General features: G+C 37.6%; 1 long non-coding RNA gene across 1 annotated transcript; it reads left to right on the forward strand.

Moving 5' to 3' along the window:
- Nucleotides 1–14,284: 14,284 nt before the first annotated feature.
- LOC148118317 (uncharacterized) lies at nt 14,285–17,122 on the forward strand. The gene is made up of 2 exons (XR_015736209.1): nt 14,285–14,739; nt 16,507–17,122. It is a non-coding gene; the product is annotated as an uncharacterized LOC148118317 (long non-coding RNA).
- The last annotated feature ends 350 nt before the right edge of the window (nt 17,123–17,472 follow it).

A 17,472-nucleotide genomic window follows, 5' to 3' on the forward strand; every position in this document is an offset into this window, starting at 1 on the left:
AATTGTCCGTTATTGAGGTGATAATCTCATCTCTCAACCTATACCTTCATAAGGCAAAGCTGGCAGTATTTTAACCAACAAGTTGTGAAATATGTACACCTTCATGTTGCATCCATACATACGACCAACCCAAATCAATAATATATCACATTGGAATATGTTGAGAGACTTCCACTTCCATAGAAGAGGTCCTGTGTCTACACAATTACTTCATATAATCCAGGTCTCATTGTGGAGACTCTCAGAACAAAGAGGATTAACCTAGTTTCATGAGGTTGTAGGCTATAGTTTCTAAGCTAGAACAAACCAAACCAAAATCATTTACCAGTTTACATTTTTTTTAGAATTTTGAACTTTTAATTCAGATATAAGAAAGAAAAACTAATCAAAAATATTTTAGTAATTTAGTTCTGTTAATAAATATATTTATTGGATTTATAATACTAATTTGAGTTACAGAATTGCAGTTAAAAGTGAATTCACATTTTCACCAAACCAGGATAACAACTAGCTTTTTCTTCCGGTAATTATGGGACCTTATTTAGGTATTATGATCAAAGCAAAAGAAACCTGCAAAAATAGTATAATAACTTAGTAGTAGAATAACTTAGAAATGCACAGAGCTGAGTCTCATAATAGTTAAGACTGTGGAATCACCAAACACCAATTCCAATACAATTAGCTACAGAAGATATTGACACAAATTCCCAAATGTAATCTCTGAGAAGGAACTAAAGGCTTTCAACGGAAGCTAGTGTCAAAGTGCTTGAAAATGCTCACTGTAAACCTGTCTTTGAAAGACGAAATGCCTCTCTGAAAACAATTGCAGATACTAAATATTTTGGACACCAATTTGCACAAAATATTAAAGTTTACACATGCTGTTTTTTTTTTATTTTGTTGGAATTTTAACCCAGTTAATACTGTCACATGATTATGCTTTGGACTCCTTCAAAGTCTATCCGAAAAAAACTACTCACTGAGATCGCCTTCTACCTCCCACTTTGGGGATTGAATCTAGTAATCCTCCATACTACATTCTGCAAGATGCCCCTCAACAGACAACAGATAAAGAAAATGTGGCACATTTACATTGGAATACTCTTCAGCCTTTAAAAAAAAAAACACAAAGAACTGAATGGAGCTACAGAAAAATCACCTGAGTGATGTAACCCAAGCCAGAAAGACAAAAATGGTTTGTGCCCACTTATATGTAAATATTAGTTGTTAAATCAATGAGAATGAAAACACAATCCATAAGATCACAGAGGTTACATAACACAGAGTAAGGGCCTGAGGCTGGCCCTTATATCTACAGATCTCCCTAGAAAAGGAAAATAGAATAGTTAGTTGTGAATGGATAGGTGGGAGTGGGGGCACTAGAATAGGGGAACAAGTAGAGAGAGGGAGTGAAGAGGGGAATGAGGGAAAGAATATTGGGGAGAGACCTCTTAAATTAAAGGGTTACTTGAGGGGAAATATCAAAACCTAGTATAGTGTAAGTTTCATATATATATTTATATATATTCATATAAATAATGTTTGATATATCATATATAATAAATACATATATATGAAATACACAAATATTATATGTGTGAAATTGCCAAATAAAGGGAGATAAAAAATTCATAGCTGAACAGCCCTTGTCACCAAATGATATTTCCAGTGAAAGGCTTGAATAACTCAGGCTGTTGACAGGGCTACAGGTGAACTCCACAAACAGAATTGTTGAAGACAACACAAAACCAATAAGGTGGAGAAAGCGAGATGGTGCTTCCTTAGGTCCTTCTCCCATATAGACTATTTTTCATGGTACCAGAAAGCAGTCTGCATGCTGGCAAAGGAGAAAAGTAAGCATCACCTAAGTTTCAAACCCTTCAATCTAGAACGATGTCTTGATTGCAAGATATGCTAGTACAATGGTGGCAGCAAGCTTGTGAGAGTAACCAACCAACATTTGCTTTAACCGAAGGTCAATTCCATGAAGCCTATACACAATGTTTCTTGGATAAATATGAACCTTAGACTAGATAGCCCAGGGACCTAGCAAAAAAACAAATATTACTGTTATTACTAAAGGAACATAGCAATAAAATGACTCCTAATCACATTGTATTATACTCATATATCAATGACTTACTTAATCATCATCAAAGAAACTCCCTCATACAGAAGATGGGATCAAAATCAGAAAAAAAAACATTAAGATAATATGCAACCAGAATATTGGGATAAAGAGCCAAAATTAATAGCTGTTTGAAGGGGAGTATGAAATCTAATACAGCAGACACTTAGATATGTGTGTATTTATCTGAATATATGTTGGCAGAAGGCTGCTTGTTTGTTTCCTGGCAACACAGACTCCCGAAATGATCACACAGAAATCTGTATTAATTGCAATACTGTTTGGCCAATAGCTTAAGCATATTCCCAGCGAGCTTCTACATCCCAAACTAACCCATCTCCATTAATCTTAGCATCACCATTAAGTCATGGCCTACCAGGCAAATTTTTAGCGAGCTTCAATACAGGTGTCTGTCCCTGGTGGCTACATAACTTCTTAGTGACTCTGCCTTCTTTCTCCCAGCATTCACTTTAGTTTTCCCACTTAGCTCTATTCTGCTAAGTAACTGGCCAAAACAGATTTATTCATTAACCAATCAAAGCAACATATAGACAGGACTTTCCACACCATTTCCCCCTTTCTGTTTAAATAAAAAGGAAGGTTTTAATTCTAACAATGTAAAAATACATACAACAAAACAAGCATCAAACAAAAATTAAGGTCGCAATATTTATATTTACTTTATCTTTTATCATAACTAAGAAAAGCTATAATTATAGCTATCTATTTTTCAATTTCATCAAAGACCCCAGAAGGATATAGTGTTACCTAAATTAATAGGAAGTGCATTGTGAAACTTCCAAAACTCGAGAATTGACTGAGACTTCTCACTGCCTGGACAGTCACTCAAAGACAGAAACCTCCATCAGCAAATGGCGCCAATGTGGACAACTACATCACATAAAATCTGATAGAGCTTGGGAAGGTAGTCTAGACACAAAAGAACAGAGTTAAGCGCGGTTTCTTGGTACCAGTATTTTCTCAGGTGGGCTGTGTTTGCTAGAGGCAAGCATTATCTCATTTAAGAGAGGCTTCCTGATTCAGCTCCTTTAACTGAAAGAACTTTACAACTCTTTTTTGTTTTCTTTCTTTCTTTTTTTTTGGATTTTTGAGACAGGGTTTCTCTGTAGTTATTGTTACCTGTCTTGGAACTAGACCTTGTAGCTCTTTTAAGAGTCCCCAACACCAAACACTTAAATGGTGTTTGTGAATCGTCAATAGCAGGCTTCTTGGTGGTGGCAGGGGCCCTGAAACTCCACAGAGTTGTGGCAATAAATATGGTTCTTGCCAATACCTCTGCCATCAAGCTAGACTCTAAGAAAACTAAGGAATGGGGTGGATCTAGCCATCAAAGCTACAACTTTAATCTTGTCCATATTGCTTAGCAAATTAAAAAATCATGTGTTCAGAAAAAAGATTCAGATAAAAAAAACTCTAAATGATTTGCAGTGTGTTTCAAGAAAATATGCAGGCTTGGGAAAGAAAAGAAAATGATGAAGTCCTTTAAAGAATAATAGAGAAGTTGATTGTGGTGGCACAAACCTTTACTCCCAGCACTTGGGAGGCAGAGACAGGAGGATCTCAATGAGTTCATGGATAGCCTGGTCTATAGAGTGAGTTCCATGACAGCCAAAGATACACAGGGAAACATTGTCTCCAAAAAAAAAGTAAAAATAAAAGAAATGGAATTTAAAATAAAACCACATAATAATGGAAAAAACATAGAGAATCTGGATATTGTATTTTATTTTGTCGTCTTTGAATTGTTTGACAGCTGAGGAAGAAGCAACAGCTACTAAAAGACTTTTGATTATAAATGCTGCTGGATTAATCCAACATATACATTTTAAAAATGCCTTGACTTCAAACTTTAAGTCAAAAGATATATTACTTTAGAGAACAGATTTTGCTTTTGTTTCCACAGTTAATGAGAGGCTGTGTATTCATAAAAAAATCAGGTTTGATTAACGAAGGCCCCCTAAAAAGTCTCTGATAAGATTGGTTGGCCTAAATGATCTATCATTTCAGAGAACCTCTGTTGTGGTTTTCTCTGAGTTCTACATCTAGAACAGCCTCAAAATTGCTGGCAAAGATAATTAAGCCACACAGAATATTGCAATCAGGACCTGAGAATAATCCTAAATTTTCTTTAGGTTCCCATAAGATTATCAGCACCCTTAATCAGCAGGAAGTAGCCTAGAAAACTATTCCCACATTCACAAATAAATGGATTATGGATGCTTGTCTTTGTTTATACTGTTATTTACAAGTTGTTATAGGTAAAAACAGTCCGGTAAAAAGCTAGACAGGGAGATTATATTAGAGTTCTTGTTTTGAAAAGAAAAAAAAGGGAGAGAAGTACTGTGGCACAATGGTCTTGTACCCTGTAAAAATTTGTCAATTGTATTGGTATAATAAAATGCTCATTGGCATGCAGGAAGTATAGGTAGGGCAACCAGAACAGGAGAATTCTGGAAAGCAGAATGACTCAGTTATCATTCATAACTCAGATGCAGAGGAAGCAAGATGAGAATGTCACACTGATAAAGGTATCAAGCCATGTGGCTAAGACAGAAAAGAATCATGGGTTAATGCAATACATAAGAATTAGTTAATTAAAAAAGTCTGAGGTAATAAGCCAACCAGAGTATAATTAATGTAGGCCTCTGTATGCTTCTTTGGGACTGAATGACTGCAGGACTGAGTGGGACAGAAATCTCTGTCAGCAAATATGCATATATGTATATTTATGAATATGCATGTATTTATGAATATACATTCATTCCTAAATGAGATCTCTACATCAAACCCATTCTCCCCAGGGTTTCGGGAACCCTGAAAAAATAGAGGCATAAAGAGTGGGAGAGCCAGACAGAATTTGGGACACCAAAGAAACAAGGCCTTCTAAATAGAGTGGATCAGATATAAACTGATGCAGCGTATTCAGGGCCAGCATATGTCTGTACCAGATGGGGTCCTAAGGCTGAAAAGAAAAATGGACAATAGCCTCCATCCCTAATCAGAAGTTATATCCAATTAATAACCACTAAAAAATGAAAATTTCTGTTCCTTCAAGGGAGTCTCACTGGGAAAACGTACTACTCTTAAGGGTAGGCTGCATGCCCAGGAAGAGATAACCAACAGAAAATAAATTGAATATCAATTTCAGAGAGATTTTTTTTTCTTGTCTCATAATACCCTGTCAGGTTGTTGTGAGAATTTACTCTGCCAATAGCTTTGGGATCCTAGCATTTAATGCATGGCTTCTTGCCTGCAGACATGATCTTAAAAGGAGAGAGAGAAAAGTAACACACGCTGACTTGGGTTGTGAAGCCTGGAGTCAGGTGGTGTGAAGCCATGTGTGACTGGTTCCCTGCTCACCAGATCCCCTAAATCTGCTTTCTCCATCACCCCTCAATAAATTGATATATTTTTATTGGCACGACTTTCCCGTGTAACAGAACTAGCTGTCCTGGAACTGGCTGTAGACAAGGCTGGCCTTGAGCTCATAGAAATCTGCCTGCCTCTGCTTCTGAGTGCTGAGATTAAAGTTTTAAATATCCACTACCACCCAGCTATTTTCTTTTTTAATGTTATCTCTCTTTCATTTTTATTTTTTCTCGTTTTTACTTTGCAGTTTTTATATATGTGTAGCTTCTGGGTTTTTTTTATTTTTATTTTTATGGAGTTGTTGAGGCTGTGAGTAAGTAGATATCTGTTTCTTGTGCCTTCTGTTGACCTGTTTTCCAGCCATTTGTTTTGTGTAATTTCAAAGTATAAGGTTTGTTTTTATCTTATTATATTATATTTCATTATTAAATTTAAAAAACCCATTTGTTGTCTAATAAAAGTCAGAAAGAGAGTCAATCTGGATAGGAGTAGAGGGGAGGAGAAACTGGGAGAAACAGAGGAAGGGAAGCCATAATCTGATTATATGATGTGAGACAAAAATCAAGTTTCAAAAAAATGGAAATAACAATAATAGCACAAAAAAGTAGACAGCTAAGTTAATAATATTGAAGAAATAGTTGGTAAATTAGATATTATTTAAGAAATATACACTAAATTGTACCTTGCATATCTTAAGTAGTCATCAGCATTTCAAAAAATAGTTTCAAAACTCAAACTGAAATACAGGCAATATCTCAGAACAGGAAAACAGACAATATGCCTTTCATTCATAATAATACAAAAAAGGTAATTGACAATAAGCTTTTTTAAATTAAGCAATCCTTAATATAAAGACCCAATCCCAAAAGAAAGGTAAGGATTTCTGGGATTTCTGAGATCACAGCTTGATTAGTCTCAGCTTATAAGGCTTAAGGAGAGAGGAGAATTTCCTTAAAAATGGCAGAAGAGATGGGCTGGAGTGATGGCTGTGTGTAAGAACACTTACTACTCTTCTAGAGGACCCATGATAGATGTCCCAGCACTTATTCTGTCTGTATCTCCAATTCCAAGAATATTGATACCCTCTTCTAGCCTTTGGGGCCATTTGAACACTGGTGTTATTCTTTTAAACCAACATATACACATTCACCTAATGGAAAATAAAAATAATTCTTCATAACAAGAAGAAAAATAAAGATTAAAAAGGGGAGGCAGATCCAGAATATTGTTGAAATCAAAAAGGAGCAAGAATTTCACAAGTCATCTTTGTTCTTTGAACACCTTCAGCAAAGTCACCCAAAACAGAAGACACTGTGAGCAAACAGACGTTCTCCAATATTGAACCTGAGTACAAAACCTATTAGTTGAAAATATTGGTCTCAGGCATAATATGTGTCCCTACTAGTTGTTGTCCAATGAGTGCCTAGTGCCTATTTTCATTTGCCTGGATGATACGAATGAAATAGTAAGACCTTTGATGAACACATCACACATTTGGACAAATCAACTAAAACTTAGCTTAAAACTTCTTCCCTATTGGGTAACTGCCAATGCCCAATTGCCCCATGTAGTCTCCTGGGAGGGGAGGCATCAATGCTTTAAAACAGCAGTAGACACTGTACATTTTAATAAAAAACTTCCAGTGATGGTGATGATGATCCCTCTGGTACAACAGTAACATGTCTGTTTTGTGTTTTTCCAGGTCTTTTCTTGGATGGGATTTAATACTCACTGTGTGGGAAGGAATAAATGTTTGGGGCTATAAACCTGGTCAAAAAACTGTAGCTTTGGAAGTCACTGCTATAGGTGGAAATCCACTACTGTTAATTTACTAAATGGATATGTAGACAAACCATGAACTACCTTCTAAGTAGTTCTTTGTTCATCCATTGTCTTAAGTGACTTTCTACCTTGAATAGAAACATTCATATAATATGGGATAGTTAATGCAGAGATTCACAGCTAGTCAAAATGTTATAAATAATTTACTGTTGAGTCCTCAGCCCCACATAAAACAATTTTATTCCACCTCCATTTCAAGATGAGGGAACTCTTTGTAACTGGAATTGAAAGTAGTACAAAAGCAAAAGAAGTGGAAGATTGTTGTCCAGTGCTGTCTTATGGATGTAGAATGACTATTGTAAATATGAATACACAGCTACTATTCCTACTTGCACTAGGTCTGGACTAAATAAAAAAAAATAAGATGTGAGGGTAGGGGGTAGACTACTAGAGAAGAAATAACTCAATATGAGAAAGAAGTGGATGACAGAGAATAGTGAAGAATAAATATGTGAGCAATACATATACCTATATATGAATATACATGTGCTACATACACACACACATATGGTGTGAGAGATCTTTCTGTCAGTGTTTATATTGGTTAATGAATAAAAAATCTGTTTTGACCTGTTGATAGTGCAGAACTTAGGTAAGTGGGGGAAAATTGGACTGAATACTGACAGAAGGAAAGCAGAGAGACACACACCATGGAGCTGCTGAAGATAGAGGTGCTGAAACTTTGCTGGTAGGCCACGACCTTGTGGTGATACACAGATTAACAGAAATCAGTTAAATCTATATGTAAGAGTTGGCCAATAAAAAGCTAGAGCTAATGGGCCAAGCAGTGATTTAATGAATACAGTTTCTGTGTGATTATTTTTGGTTGAAGCTAGCTGGGAATCCGAAATGAACATGCGACCTCACCCAACATACATATGAGAGAAAAAATTTAAAATGTAGCATAATGTATTACTGAAAAATAATAGGAAATAAAAAATGGCATATTCCCTAATGAAAGTTAAAAGCTTATGTTTGCCAAAAGACACAGGAACTAAACAATAGAAAAGTACGTATTAACACAACATTTGAAAGAAGTAGATATTCAAAATATTAAAGACAGACAGACAAAACTAAATCACATTAAAATGCCAAAAGCAGAAGAGAAATTAGTCAAAATATAAAAAATAAATAAACAATAAAATAGTACAAAATTATAACAATAGTGAGTTGTTTTTCAGTAAAAAAAATTAAAACTTAAGATAAAACCATTTCCACTGAAGAATAAATTTAAAATTGACTAAGGAAGATTGACTTTTGGTGGTATATTTTATTTTAATGAAATTATTGAATTTAATAACAAATACCATGTCTTTGGGAGCTTTAGAAAAGTATTTTACCTGCTTATTTGGTAAAATAAACAGAGTTTAACCCAACTTCCTGTTTTCTGTTGTCTATGGCTGTTTATTTTATTTATTACTTTTTGAGTGAAAACCTGGTCTTCCATTGCCAGACCAGTGTTGAAAAGGCCATGATGCCTGCCATATTCATGAAATAGCAGCAAGCATTCTAGAGAGAGAAAAAGTACATATTAATTTTCAGGGGGACAGACAGAAAGATTCAATGGTGCAATTTAAGACCAAGAAAAATTTGCCACTTAGTAAACTGAGAGTCTGCTGTCCACGACAGTTTTTCAATGGTGAATTCCAGATTCAAATTTGATGAGCAGCGAATCAATGAAACAAACTCATCTCCACAGTGAAAGGATGGAGGAAACTGTTATGCTATACACACTATTAGACATCAAAATAAAAAAAAACAAATAAATAAAGGCCAAGGAGCTGATATACCAAAAAGACAAAGGGAAAAAATAACTGGTGTTACAACTTTGCTATTGTAAACCAGATAAGTTTATAGTCAATAAACTGCCTAATTCCAGCATATCCTTACTTGTCTGTACTTATATTTCTCGCTCCCACTGCCTTAACTTACATAAGAAAACTGAAATTTTTCTGATTATATTTTTACATATCAGTAAAATTACATATGTGTAATTTGTTTTTGATCAAATTAAACAATGCCATATATGGATGAATATCAAAACAAAATCAGATGATTAATATACCAGTTTTTTCTTTCTTATTTAGCACTTTCAGATTTCATATAATCCAACAGGGAATATTTCCTTTCTGTGTAATCAATGCAACAAACAGGCAAAGATTTGACTTTTAGTTTATCTGGAAGATCCTGTCATATACCCATGATCAGTGGATTTAAACAGATTGCCTCATAATCCACATTCTGCATTTCTTAAGGACTCTCTTCCTGACTCTAAATTGAATGTTTGTGATTGAGTGTACAGATTTGAGGTTGCCTCTTACTTATCTTCTCTGAATAACATGATATCATAGCTTTACTAACTCCATATTAAATTCTACATCATAGTTGGTTGTCTGTTATTAAGACAGAGAACAAGAGCATTGACCAATGTTGGGGTGAGGCAACACATGAACTAATGTTGTTGTCCACTGTACATGAATACTAATATCCTGATTTTTACTTTTTGATGAAGATAAAATGTTTTTTTGTCAGCCTGTGGTCATAAATTTTGTATCCATGTGTAAATTTGTTATCAGTTTTAGCATATGTGTAATAAATGAATAATAGTAAGGTTCACTTAGGACTACAATTGAATAAAAGTTTCACTAATTCAAATAATTTTCCCAGTCAATTCTGTGAATCATGAAGAGAGGACCACTCACCCATGTATGTATCTTGCATCTTTAATGGTAACATTAATAACTCCCAATTCTAGTAACATTGTCACACATATTCAGATAAAACTTTTCTTTTGATTTACATATAATATTAGCTGAAGAACATAATGAATGATTCTACCTACTTCATTAAAATATTGGAGAACGTTTTTAAGAAAACAACTCCAAATGTCAAGTATATAAACACAGATTTTGTTCTTGAATTAGGGAAATGATATGGCACAAATACAGTGTAGCAGAAAGAATATCCATCAAAAACAGACTTAGATGGTACTTCATTTATCACCTTGGGCAAGGTGCCTCCTTTCCAACCAGAAGACAGTAATTCTGGTCTGCATCTTCTTTATCAATGTCAACTGAGATCATCTGCCCCATAGTTCAAAACATGGTCTGGGTGATTCTTCTTTTTTTTCCAGTGTTCATCAACTATTAAGTAGATAAAATCTCTTCGGCATAAAGACTGGGGAAGTGTTTCAAGGCATGACCTGTGTGCCTAGATAATTCTGCTCTTGTGGAAGAGTGGATAAAAAAAATGAAAAAATGAGAAGGAAGAGGCATATTCTCAAAAAATCAGCTTTAAACATTCAAATGTTAATGTTTCAGTAAAAAAAATAATCAAACTGTCTTTCAATGCTTAATTTAACTAACTCAAAGAACGGCCTCTCTGGAAATACAATGACTATATTTAGTTATGCCAAGGACGACACAGAGACCTACCTTAATTATAGCTGAATAAAAACCAAATAGGTTAGTTTAATAAAATATATCATCTTTAGTTTCAAGAGTACTGGAAATTAATATTTTTTTCTTTACAAATTTGCAGAATTGCTTATGTCATTTTAATATATATTTTGTTTTGACTTATTCTTCTGTTCATTTTTTTCCTACTCTATCTCTTTGTCCCTATGACTCATTAACTTCTGTTAGTTCATAAGTGCAACAGCCACATCATGAAAAGAGGAAAATATTTAACAGTAGTCCTCCTCTCTAGATCTCAAAGTCTTTCTATATCCTATTTCTATTCTGGGAACATTATTTCATCTTTACAAATATCTATCAGTACATGACTGTTCAAAATTGAGACAGTCAAAAATTCCACTACAGATTGAAATAAAACTTCCAAACTCCCCACCCTGAAAAAAAGAGTTATTGATAGTTGATAATTTTATGATCAAAAGGTGTCGTGTAGCTAAAAATATCCTGTCCATGCTCTAGTGGATGCCCTTTATTCACATGCATATGTAAAGTTCTAACTAGATCCAGGAGATTATATTTCTTAAACGAAAAAAAAAAAAGAAGAAAAAACATGAGGATTTGTATATGTTGCTGGAGACCCAGGGAGCACTGAAATGGAAAAACTGGAAATATGTATAATCAAAATTACATACAAATTATATATAATATGCTAATTCATAAATACCACATATATATAACATATGTATAATTTTCAAAAATAAATAAAATTATAAAAAATCAATGAAATATAAGCTATAGATATTTTTGTATGGTTAACAGTCAGAGCCACAATGATCTACATAACAATTACAATGTTTAATTAAAAATAAAATCCTTGAAAATAAGCAAATACACCAACAAAGAAATAGAAACATTATGAATCAAAGAAAATGCTACAAAATCATGTAGTTACCAATTGAATTGTGAGCAAGTTGATAAATCAGCACAATGAAAAGAGTTCTTCTTTTCAAGAGATGCAAGTTTCATTGAAGTGGAAGAAAAACACCTATATATTTTTCAAAATAAATCACAATAGAGAAAATAAACTAAAAGCAGAAAGTCAGGGACTCAAGTAACGGTAAAATATTCAACATTTTCTTCTTGAGCTTCTCTGGAGGACTGAGAAAGATAGCCAGACTAATAACTGAATTGAAAAATAATTACCAGAATATTTCTAGTTTTGTCAAAGCTATAAATTTACTGATGCAAAATTGAAGGGACTTCAAAGAGATTGGACTCAAAGAAATATTTATACTGAAACATTAAAATCAACGTAAAATCTGAAAAAAATAAGAAAAAATGTGAATAATTTCCAAAGAAAATCATGCCTGACCTGTGCAAGAGAAGAAAAGTTCTGATAACCTGAGATCTTTTATTTTTCTTCATATGAGAGGAAGTCTAGAAGCTTATGCCACATTATTTTCACATCATTAAAGAAATAACTGTCAACCAGAATGTCAAGGGCACCAAAAATATTCTTCATACCAGCGAAGTGATCCAAAACATTCTCAGATGAAGGGAAAATAAGGGAATTTGTTATCAGGAGATTTTCTCTAACAGAATGGCCTAAGGAAGTTCTGCAAATAGAGAAAGTATACACGAAGAAATTTTAAAAACTTGAAGAAAGAAAGTACACACATGGGACAACTTTCTCTTTTTCTTCTTCTTCCTCCTTTTCTTTGTCCCCCCCCCCCACCTCTCTCTCTTTTCTTTTTCAGTCCATGTTTAGTAGATATCACACTCCAGGAAAGCTTTAGGTTAAAAGGCCTGAACACTTTAGAACATGATTAGAGGAAATTTAAAACTGTGAAGTTACATTTGAAACCTTTTAATCCTGGAATATGAAGCCTGCAAAAGAGGGACATTTATATTTATTTTTAGCAGTTCTGGGCGGCCCGGACGAACAAGCGACCTCTTTCTACAGAAAGTTCCTATGAGGGACAAATGGATAGCCCTGGGAAGGGTAATTGGGATCTCCTGGGTAAAATGTGGTCAAAGAGAGGTGGTAAAGGGGAGGGGATGGGGGATCAGAACATGAGGGAGCAGACTATCAAGTTGGGGGAAGGATGGAGAGCAATGGAAGAGATATCTTGATAGAGAGAACCAATATGGGATTAGGAGAAACTTGGTGCTAGGGAAACTACCAGGAATATCCAAGGATGACCTCAGTTAAGAATCCTAGCAATAGTTGAGAGGGTGCTTGAACTGGCTTTCCCCTACAATCAGATTGGCAAAAACCCAAACTATCATCATAAAGACTTCCTTCAGTTATTGGTGGAACCGTTGTAGAGAGCCATAACCAAGCACCTGGCTGAGTTCCAAGAATCCAGTCAAAGAGAGGGAAGAGAGAATATATGAGCAAGGAATGTCAAGATCATGAAGGACAAATCTACACAGACCAAGCTTGTGGGAACTCATGAACGTGCTGTGTAGCATCCAAGGGAATGAAGTAGGCCCTCTGCCTGTGGGAGACAATTGTATAGCTTGTTCTATCTGAGGAGCCCTTGGAAGTAGGACTTGGATCTATCCCTGGTGGATAAGTTAGCCTATTGGAGTTCATTTCCTATTGGGAAGCCATGCTCAGCCTTAATGCAGGGGGAATGGGCTTGGTCCTGTCTCAGCTTAATAGGCCACGCTTTGTTGACACCCCATGAAAGCCCTTACCCTTTGGGAGGAGTGTCTGAAAAGTAGGCTGGAGTGAAGACAAGGAGGGGGAAGAGGTGAAGGGGAGAACAGTGGTTGAAATGTAAAATGGATATCTTTTTTAAAAATCATAAAAATGTAGAGCAAAATATATGACAATGTGTGGTGTGATTATACATGAATAGTGAAGAAATAATTAAGGCACCTTAAGTGGGAATTAAGTGCCCTGGATGTTGAGTTACAGGAGCTTGTGAGCTTTGCAATGTGTGCACTGACTGGAACCAAATGCAAGTCCTCTCTAAGAATAGCAAGAACTCTAAATAGCTGAGCCATCTCTCCAGTTCCTATATGCTGTATGTAAAATTATAAAATAACAATGGAAACACTTAAAAAATGAATGTATATATGGGTAAAGTTAACATTTCTGAAAATATGTATTCCATAAACAATACAATTATAAAAAGTAGTTCAAGTAACCTATTGCAAAAGAATTAGAGCAAGGACAAGTAGAATAAACAGAGGATAAAAGCTTTTAAAACGAAAAGGGCAGTTTTGAGTACAATTATAAAAATGATTTATTTAAATATGAAATTATAAAAATAAACAGATTTAAATATTAATAAATATTAATATCTACAACCCATAGATTTTTACCTTGTTTTGGAAAAGGGCCATTGAGTGAAGTTTAGATGAAAATTCATTAAATAAGCAAAATATCGTGTATTACCCAAAGGCAGCTTCTTCAAACACTCTTGTATCTCTTCTAGTTTGTTCTCTGTTGCTATGATAGAACACTGACCAAAGCCACCTGAGGCAGAAGGTGTTGGGAGCCACCTGGAGGCACAGGTGGTCCTGCAGTTTGGAGGTAGCCATGTGGGGCTGAGCAACCCTGCCTGCACCCTTGCCTGCACATGCTCAGACCAGCAGAATGGCATTAACCAATCAGGACAGCGTTCAAGCCGCTCCACCGTTTAAAAGCAGATGCCTCGGGACCCTACTTCCTCTCTCTAAGCTTTCTCTCGTCCCTGCTCTATCTTCCCTTCCCCCAATTTTCCTCAAGGGAATGCTCCAAATAAAGATGTGACCAGAGAAGGAATTCTCGTTTTTGGTGGGGTTCATTCCTGCTGGACAGGATGGCGCCCCGCAACTGGTGCTCGAAACTCCGGGACGCTGAGGGACCCTGACAACTACGCCGGGGGACCCTGAGAAAGCCCGGGAGAAAAAGCCAAGATCAGACACCAGCACAGAGAGCCTTGAATTTCAGAACTCTGAGAACATGGAGCGGTGAGTGACGTCTGTGAATCCCCAGAAAGGGGAGGAAAAGAAATGTAAAAAGGAATTTCAAAGGATAGGCCTAAATAGAAAAAAAAATACAAAAAAAATCAAAGTTAAGGTATCTGAAAGAAGGTACAGAAAGCAACGGGGAAGAAAAATCCCTTAAGTTCAGTGCAGGAGGAATGTAAACAGCAGCAAAAAAGGCGAGGTAACTAAGGCGGGACTTTGAGGACGATGGGGTACGGGAGACCGCGGCTTCCGCTCCCTCTCCGTCCACCTGCGTACTCGCTGTTAGAGACTGGAGGCAACAGTCTCGCAGGGAGGCGAGCTTGATCACTGCCTTCCCTGTTCTTAAAGAGCCACAGAGTTTCTGAGGTGATTTTCGCCTAATTTTGTTAAGAGAGCTCAGTCTCTGGCTCTCACGTACAAAAAACTTTAATTTTTGACTGAGAAAGACAAGCTGCTTGATCGTGCTGAGAGTGCTGGCGGCAGCCGGCCCGCCTTTGAGCGGTAATGCCTGATTAGAAACACGGAAGTGGGCCAGGCACGGTGGTGCACACCTGTGATCCCAGCTACTCAGGAGGGAGACGCAACCGGTTGCTGGCGGGGAGTTTGCTGGGGGCCTACGGAAAGCCAGATCGCCATGGCGACGGGCAGGCTAAAGTCCGTGTGACATCAGAGGCTATATGTCCCGGCCTTCTGGCGGGGCTATGGTTTTTGGAGGACTTTTTCAGCACCTGAGCGGACTCGCCTGACTGAGGCGGAAGCTGCGTGGTGAGCAGCGGCGCCATAGAAAGCAGAGAGGAGCTGAATCGGCTCTGCGGAAAAACTGTGTTTCCATAGCAACATGGGCGAGCGGGGAGGTGAGTTCCCAGAGAACGGGGCTCTGCGCGCGGGCGGACCGGGCAGGAGAAGCCCCCCCACGGGTGGGCGGATGCCCCCCTCGCCGGAGACTCACAGCTTGGCGGTGCGAATTCGATGCCTGAGGTGAGGCAGGGCGCGCACGGCCCGGGGCGGAGCCATGCCTTTGGGCCATGCGGAGCGCACCACAATGGGCCTCAGAGGCGGGGCAACCGCCGCGCCGCTGCTGCCGCCCTCAGTCAAGGTCGCCAAGAATTCAGTCAGATAAAAACATTTGTCGCCAAAAATTCAGTCAGATAAAAACATTTATCCCCTAAACAACGTCCCTTCGTCAGCAGGAAGTAGCCAGATTGATGAGCGACGTCCATTCTCCCTCAAAGAACTGGTCCTGATTATCATAATAAAGGCATGTTTACCTGGTTACCGTATCCTAGGTAACAAAGAAAGGCGGACCTTTTGCCTGAGGCACCTGGTGAGATAAACAATGCTACCTAGAGGTTTTTTCCATCTGAATAGGGGGGCTGGAGAGTTGGCTCAGTGGTTAAGAGCATTGCCTGCTCTTCCAAAGGTCCTGAGTTCAATTCCCGGCAACCACATGGTGGCTCACAACCATCTGTAATGAGGTCAATTCCCAATGACAACTGCTTTGGTTTTTAAACAATAGAGGGGGACTACACTACCAGTGACAGCTTCCCCCAGAGAAAGGATTTCTCTTGCATTCTATACACTTAATTTTTAATTCAAAATTTTGCTGGTACAGACAAACAAGATTTGCTCTTTGAAACGGAGACATGCAAGTCTCTAAGTTCAAAACCAGCCTACTTCCAGTACTGATTGTGCTGAATTTTTACACTGAGAGTTTTTAGTACTCTTAAATGTTAATTTGGGAGGAGAGTTTTGTTTATGTTTTTCTAGGAATGCTGACATACATCTGGATGCCAGCGAGACTGACAAGAGAGATAAAGAAGATGACCCAGTGGATGCTGAGTGTCCTGCTGTGGAAGATTCGTGCAGAGGAGGCAGCAGAGATGACCTTCTGGGCGATGTCAAGAGCAGCTGTCTCACGTTATCGCCTTGAGCAACACCCTGTGCAACCTCTTATCTCTTAACAATTTTCTGACTGACTCTATTCTGCCTTTCTCCCTCCTTGGAGATGGGTGGGAGCAGAGATATCCTTGGCATGCTGCGTCTAGGTGGGGACCAGATTGGAAAATAGTTTTGCCTTATTGCTCTTAAAGACAATAATTAGGGGGAGATGTTGGGAGCCACCTGGAGGCACAGGTGGTCCTGCAGTTTGGAGGTAGCCATGTGGGGCTGAGCAACCCTGCCTGCACCCTTGCCTGCACATGCTCAGACCAGCAGAATGGCATTAACCAATCAGGACAGCGTTCAAGCCGCTCCACCGTTTAAAAGCAGATGCCTCGGGACCCTACTTCCTCTCTCTAAGCTTTCTCTCGTCCCTGCTCTATCTTCCCTTCCCCCAATTTTCCTCAAGGGAATGCTCCAAATAAAGATGTGACCAGAGAAGGAATTCTCGTTTTTGGTGGGGTTCATTCCTGCTGGACAGGATGGCGCCCCGCAAGAAGGTATTTATTTCATTTTCCAGTTCGCAGTCCTTCAATAAGGACATAATGGTATGGACTCACGCAAAACCTGAAGCAGGAAACAGTGAAGGGGCAATGGTTCCTGGCTCACTCTTCAGCTCACTCCCAGGCTCAAGGAGCTACATTCCTTGTATATTTCAAGTACATAGTAGCTTGAACAACACTTCATCCATGTTAGCTACAAATGTTCTATGAAACAAAGTACTAGAAACAAATTCAAATTCAGATCCTATTTTGCTATCCCTGTGTTCTTTTCTCTCGTATGTTGTAGGTTTCT

Source organism: Myodes glareolus, chromosome 23 (assembly GCF_982192425.1).
Source record: "Myodes glareolus chromosome 23, mMyoGla1.1, whole genome shotgun sequence".
NCBI classification, from domain to species: Eukaryota; Metazoa; Chordata; class Mammalia; order Rodentia; family Cricetidae; genus Myodes; species Myodes glareolus.